We start from the raw sequence: 7,503 nt of genomic DNA, 5'->3' as shown, positions 1-7,503 counted from the left end.
AAAGTACTACTTACTGGGGCCAGTGCATTTATATTAATTGATAGGTGATGGTTTTTATAACTGTTTGTTTCACTGTAAGGGTTAAGTACAAAACTTGTTTTGACACCAATGTCACATTCACAGGTCCACACTCCAACACTGACATCACATCAATAAAGAATTCATTACCTTTTGTTTTTCATATCTTTTCTCTTCTCATGCTCTTCACACCAAATAATAAAACACTGAAAAGAGAGTATCCAACAAGAACAAACTTTGTGTAGAACAAAATCTTGAAACAATTTTGGGTACTATATAAAATATAGAAAATATAGAAAATAGTTGATCCAGTTATTTAAAACAAAGTCCAATAACAGGTTTCTGTGGCTTGTGATGCACGATGAACTACAGCATTTTTGCAGTTACTACTTCCTGTTCCTACTCCCTATTACTATTACTACTTACTAGAGTTCAGTGTGAACGGATGGGAGCCCCCTGCTTTGTTGGTCTTATAAATCAACAGATATGCCTTAGTAGTTCCCCATTATTTCCTTTAATCAACATGAACTTTCAGTTCTTCTCTTTAGAACTCCCTGTTCTGTATGTGATCTGATCCTATAACCAGTAGTTCCTGAGATTATAGATTTCTAATTTCATTTAACAAGCATTAATGAATAGAATCGATCTAAAAGAAAAGGAGTAATATAACAGATATTTAAAAATTACAAAAAATACCTACTTTAATTATCTTTACCTGTGTAAACATTTCTTTGAAAGTAGATGGAAATGCTTAAGCCCTTAATTTCTGAGTTCTGTAGAACTCTTTATAACTATTTGTGCCTAAAGAATTTTATATATGTCTGGATACAGTCAGGTCACCATGTGGGGTGCTATAAAGATGGAGTGATAGCCACAACAAACATAGGGACCTCTGTTGCAAGGAGAGCCAAGCCGCTTGTTCATCCCAGCTGCTGGGCTATCTTAGCCCTTAAATAACCACACAGAAACTGTATTAATTAAATTACTGCTTGGTCCATTAGCTCTAGCTTTTTATTGGCTAACTCCTACATCTTTATTTAACCCATTTCTATCAATCTGTATATCACTACAAGATCATGGCTTACCAGAAAAGTTTTAGCATGTCTACCTTGCCTATGGCACTTCACCTTAGGTTTCAGTGCAGGAACTGAGCAGACCTGGCATGCGATCTCATATGATGATAGTATATGTGTTCCCACAGTACCAACATTAATAGTATAATCTCTGATTTTTATTAAATATCACTTTTATTAGGTAAATAAATTTTAAATGGAAATACTGGCATTAGAAAAGTGAAATCTAAATATCATGTAAAGTATTTTGAACTAAAAGGCTAGGGAAGTAACTAGTATCTCTTTATCATACGGCTTTTGAGTATGATTTAAAATAAAGCAGTTCAGACAAAATATGGAAAATATTGTAAAAAGTAGGAGAAAGTCTATCTAAACAAGTGAAGAAAGGCAGATGTGGTGTAGTGGCACTTCACTTAAGAGCAGCTTCCGTCAAGACGACCTGACATAGGAAACAATCTGACCTACAGTAGGATTCTCTGAGATTCCTGTGGTATAAAAAGGGGATGAGTTCAGGAGGCAAAGAGGGATGTTTATAATTTAAATGCCTTTAAAATCATGTTTCTTGGTGATAATCGGCTGGCGTCTGAAGGCAGTAGATTTCACAATGCTACAGAGTTGCTGTCTGAGGAAAAACCACACCTTAAAACTAAAATTAAGGCTTCTCCCATCTTCTCAATGTGCTTTTAGTCTGGGTTTTAAAATTCTAAAATTCTTTTGGAGATAGAGAGGCATACTTATGATATTGAGTTTGAGATCCAGCATGTGGCTGGAGCTATATTATAATCATTTAATTTTTAAAATGACATTGCAAAAATAGCGTTCATGCAAGCGCAGGATAATAGATAGTAATGCAGATTAGAAAACACTGCAATGCCGTTCTTCAGGGTGCAAAGCAGGAGATGCTACATCTCTGCATGTGTAGTCAATGCTTATACATTTTAAATGTAAATTGTTTTCTTTTAAGAAAAAAATGTTATATTGAATATGGATGCAAAGAGGTTATACATTTGAGTTTCATTTTCTTTTTCTGTAAGACTCATTTTCTACCAGTAATGAGAGTTCTATAAAATATTACAGTGTTTGTAACAAATCTGGCTTTTAAAGAAGCAGATTTACATAAACTAAAGCAGGGATTTTTTTTTATATCTATGCAGTTTTGCCTTTTGTGACATTGGTGCAGGCTTATTGTGATTTTATCTATAGATGCCTTTAAATGTGCTTTGAATATAGGGGAAAAATAAAAATTTGAAAGTGAACAAGGTGAATTACTAAGACAAAAAAATCTTAAATAATACACTCTAAATGTTAAATAAAGTTATCTTGTAAGTCTTCAGGCTATAAAGCAAATGCTTGAATCATTTTAGGTTGTGAACTAGTGAGGACTTATCTATAGCTTTCTCTATAATCATCATAATCCCTGGGTGTGGAGATCATGCTTATAGATATTCAAGAGACTTCCCTTGAAATAAGCAACATGGCCACAGCTTAGATGTCTGTACATAAGCATTTGTATTAGCAGTTTTTCAACCAAAGAAATCTAAGCCTGGCGTGTTGGGTAGTATCAATTTGCTGTATTTTAAACACATCTGTTGTGGTTAATATAGAATTGTGGCTATGTATGGTATATTATACACATGTAACTTCAGATATACATATATACATATATGTATATAACTTAATGTACACACAGAGAGACAGAGGGATGGAGCAACATGGATAAGGAGATGAGAAGGGGAGGAAGGGAAGGAGGGAGGGAGGGAGGGAGGGAGGGAGGGAGGGAGGGAGGGAGGGAGGGAGGGAGGGAGGGAGGGAGGGAGGGAGGGAGGGAGGGAGGGAGGGAGGGAGGCAGGGAGGGAGAAAGAGTTTGGATTTTCTAATTGTTTATGTGCATGTGTGTGTACTTGTTTGTCTATATGATGATCACATTTGAGAGCCCGTGGTGTCCAAAAGAGGGTCTCAGATTTCCTGGAAGTGGTATGGCCGGCAGTAGTGAGCTGACACATGGAGGCTAAGAACTGAATCTGTGTCCTCTGCAGTAGCAGTAAGCAGTCTTACACATGAAGACATTTCTCTAGTCCTGTATCTTGAATCCTAAGCATCTTCACATCCCAAAAACCTATGTGCCAAGGCTTGCTCCCCACCCTACAATGCTATCTGGATATTAGAGAACATTGAAAGGGTGTGACCTACTAAGAATGGGTTAAGGCATGGGAGGCTTGCCTTCAAAGGACCTCCAGCTTCTTCTCTTTCCTCTTCTTCAGTGACCATCATTTGGTGAGCATTGTGCTCTCCTGTGCTATCTGTGTGTGAGATACTGACTCCCCATATGCTTAAAAGCCATGGTGCTGATAGGCCAGGCACCAAAACCTTTTAAAAATATTATGGAAAATAAACCTTTCCCTTATAATGTATTTATCTCAGAAATCGCATATATTAACTTAAAGCTGATATTCTTTTATAAAACAAGCAATAAAGCAAACAAGTAGATCAGGTTCCTCATCTCTTAGTGGGCCCAAAGCAGCAGGGGTCCTCTGCGGTCAGTGGAAGTAAATTTTATTCTCACCATTTGAAGAAGCAGATTTTCTTGGACTCTAGAGTGGATGTGTGGAATATGGTAGGTCTATTCGCTAGGCAATACAACCTTTATTGGGAACAATTAAAGTCCTGGGAGAACAGGGTAATAGAAGAATTTGTTTTGACTGTGGTATGGAAGGTTCCATTTATAGTAGAACTTTATAGTAGAGAAGTGTAAAAGTACCTTACTGAAGCAGGAAGAGAAAACAAAGAATAAAATATTGCTAGAGATACCTGCTAAAAACTGCTAAGTCATACCATATGTCCCTACTTTATTTCAATATATTTTAAAACTTCTAAATTTCAAAATGATGGGTTTCCTGAACCAAAGTGAATAGCTTCCCACTTTCGTTCTTGCTCTAGAAGTTATTAGAATTTTTAATTTTTATGAGCATTTTTGATTTATAGAAATTTTAAAATCCCTTTTATGCACACTTATGTGACTACTAAAGTCTTTGTCCACCTCTTTAAAAGGCATATCGCCAAGAATGACCCCTGCTAAGACCCTAAGCAATAGAGGAGAGGGTGCCTGAACTGACCTTGTCCTGTAGATTATCTTAAATATCTCCATAGTACCTTTGTCCAACAACAGATGGAAACAGAAGCAGAGACCCACATGGGAGGACTAGACTGAGCTCCCAAAGTCCAGTTGAAGAATGGAAGGAGAGAGAATATGAGCAAGGAGGTCAAGACCGTGAGGGGTTCACATACTGAAGCAGTTTGCTTGAGCTGATGGGAGCTCACCAACCCCAACTGGACTGGGAGTGAAAGAGCATGAATGTGGTTGACAGTTGGGGCAGACTGAGGGGCCACTGACTGTGGCACTGGGATTTGTCTCTATTGCATGTACTGGCTTTTTGGGATCCTATTCTCTTTGGATAAATACCTTGCTCAACCTAGATGTAGTAGGGAGCANAGAATATTAGAAATGGGTTAGAACAATATGTAAGAGCTAGCCAATAAGAAACTGGACCTAGCCGGGCCAGGCAGTGTTTGAAAGAATACAGTTTCCGTGTAATTATTTCGGGTATAAGCTAGCCATGCGGGCGGCCAGGTGCCGGGGATGCAGCCCTGCCGCCGCTCCTAATTTCAACACTATTTTTTAAAGTAATAAACTAAGAAAAAAACTTTTAAAAAGTTTTAGATGTTGCTTATAACCTCTCATTCATGTTAATTCAATCTAATAACTATAATCTATTTCCTACCTTTTAAAATAAAAATAATTGTTTTTACTAATTATTTAAATAGATAATAAATATAGCATGCTAACTAGTACAAAATTTTACATGAAGTGAGAATTTTATTCATACTTATCATTTACTGATCTGTTTTTAATTGCAGTGGTATATTTCTTGTACATAAATATGTCCATTTAGAAATTTTAATTTTAATCTCAATATAAATATATTGTTATATCCATTTCCTCTCAGATCATATCTCAGACTAGACACCTGCCATTCAGAGTGGATGCTGTAATGATAGATAAGGAGATATTCCTGGGAAATGAAAAGCCTTATGTTCACATTAACCTATTCCTCCTATCAGTGTGGGACAGAGATCCTCTTTCTCAGCTGACCTGAAATTCTGCACTGCTCCTCTGACCTGCTGCTGATTGAGGCATCCGAAATGGTACCTGCTGAATCTATATTTTCAAAGCAAGGTGCTTTCATCTTGACCATTCTTGTACCTACTCCTCTATGATTTATCACCCAACACATCAAAATATTTTGCAGCAGGTACTACAAAAGGCAAAGTCTACTTTGTTTCATATTTTCTCTCTGAAGGATAGCCAATCTATAAGAGAAGAGAAAGTCCTACAAAATTTAATAAAAGTGAATAGAATCATTCATATATTCATGAGGCAAATGTTTTCCTCAAAATTTTACTATAGATACTAGATGACAGAGCTAAATGTGAAAAATCTGGCCATTCAATGGTTTTTAAAAGTCCATGGTATTTTCACTTAGTAGAAACTTTTACCTTCTATTACTAAATAAATTTCTTGACAGTGGGAGTATTGCAGAAGTTATGAAAACTTGATCATTAAACCAACTTGCTTAGTGTTTAGTTAGTGCCCACTCCAGTGTCCTTTCTCAAGATATGGAATCAACTTCTTCACTGGCAAGGAGTACTGGGAAGCAGTTTATGCTTGTTTGTCTAACCAGGTTAATATAACATACATTTTATCCAACACTTGAGTACAGTGTGGTCAAAATATTTCATCCTTTAAATTAGTGTCTGTGTACACTACTGAGAGAGTGATAGATGACATCCCGGCACAGAACAAAACATTGTGTGACTTCAAGTAGTCGTGGCTATCATACCAAAGTAAGAAGAGACTAGCAATAGGGCACATCATCCCTTCTTTTCTGGAACATTCTCACCTCCTCAAAGAATAATCATTAACTCTTGGAAGATCCATGGAAATGTAGTTCAAATTACTATGAATGACTCAATTCTAATCACATAATCTAGAGTTCTAATAGATCAAAGACAAACATAAAGTTCTCTTCTTGAAAGCTTTAAGATTCACTCTGGACATTCACAATGTTAACCAATAATTTCAATTCCTTAATCAAGGAGCTTACCAGGTATTATGTACTTAGGAGTTGTGAGTAATTAAGACTTTCCAAGCTGAACTAATCCTTTGATCTAATCAAATGAGCATTACAGGTATGCTCTTACTGTTTGGGGGTTATTAAGAAAGTCATATTCGATAGTTCACTGTTCTATAAATCATATGTCAACAGACTCAGATCTCAGAAACAGAACAAAAAGTGTTCCTTCCATTGCTTTGTGCTGTAATTATACTGTGAGCAAGTTAAAGAGCTCATGAGATAGCAGAAAAAGATACACTAGGCCTGTCCCAAAAATCAAGAGTGAGACTCATTTACTAGACATAGACTTTGTTAAACTGTTAGGCTGAGGGGCAAAGTGGAGAAGAATAGGCTTTAACAGCACCTCGTTAATTGAAAATAGAAGCCCAATCTTGTGTGAACATGGGATGGAAAGGACCGGTTCTCAGTCTGTATGGGTCAGTGTGTGTGCTTCCCTAGTGCCATGATTACTCGTAATAGAGACAACTTTGCTTGTGAAGGCATGAACTTTGTATAATGATGAAGAAAGTAAAAGTAAAATATTTTCATAGTGATTCTACAATCTCAGTTTAATCTTCGTAGGCATTTCAGTGGATGTGACAGTTCTTTCAAGACTTGTGTTCATGGTGGAGCTTTTTTGTTTGTTTGCTTTAATCAAACTAAGATTATCTCAGTCATACTTTCTATGAATTATTTTTATACTGGAACTTTAAAAAGAAGCAAACTTTTGAGACCAATGATAATATTTTCACATAATCTTCTACTTGAAGACTTATTCATTCAAATCCTTGACTACTAAAAGATTTAAAATCAATGTTTTAAAAATATATTTAATTTTCAGGAAATAATTTTCTTCTTTGTTATCTAATTGATTTGTTCCCACTCCTTTGTTCATTTTTCATACCAGGTTGAGATGATACACAGATACACAGTCTCCTGGTTCAGTAGTGTTTTCTGTTTATTGGTTTCCTTGCTTGCTTGCTTGCTTGCTTGCTTGCTTGCTTGCTTGCTTGCTTGCTTGGCTGTTGCTCTATTTATTCTCTATAATTGAACTTTTTTCTTGAGTTGGAAGACTATAGGTTTTGGTTAAGCTTTCTGCCAACATCCCATTTTCTATGTCCTACCCTCTATGTGCTCTAACATTCAAGCCCCTAGTGTTTTTCCTTTATTTTTCATCTTCTCCCTTATGTTATCTCTTCCCAACATGACCCATTTCTAGTGCTCTGGTTTCCACATTTACT

Source organism: Alexandromys fortis, unplaced genomic scaffold (genome assembly GCF_014885135.2).
Source record: "Alexandromys fortis isolate MF-2015 unplaced genomic scaffold, M_Fortis_MF-2015_v1.1 scaffold_33, whole genome shotgun sequence".
Lineage (NCBI taxonomy): Eukaryota > Metazoa > Chordata > Mammalia > Rodentia > Cricetidae > Alexandromys > Alexandromys fortis.
This window is presented reverse-complemented; position numbering follows the sequence as displayed.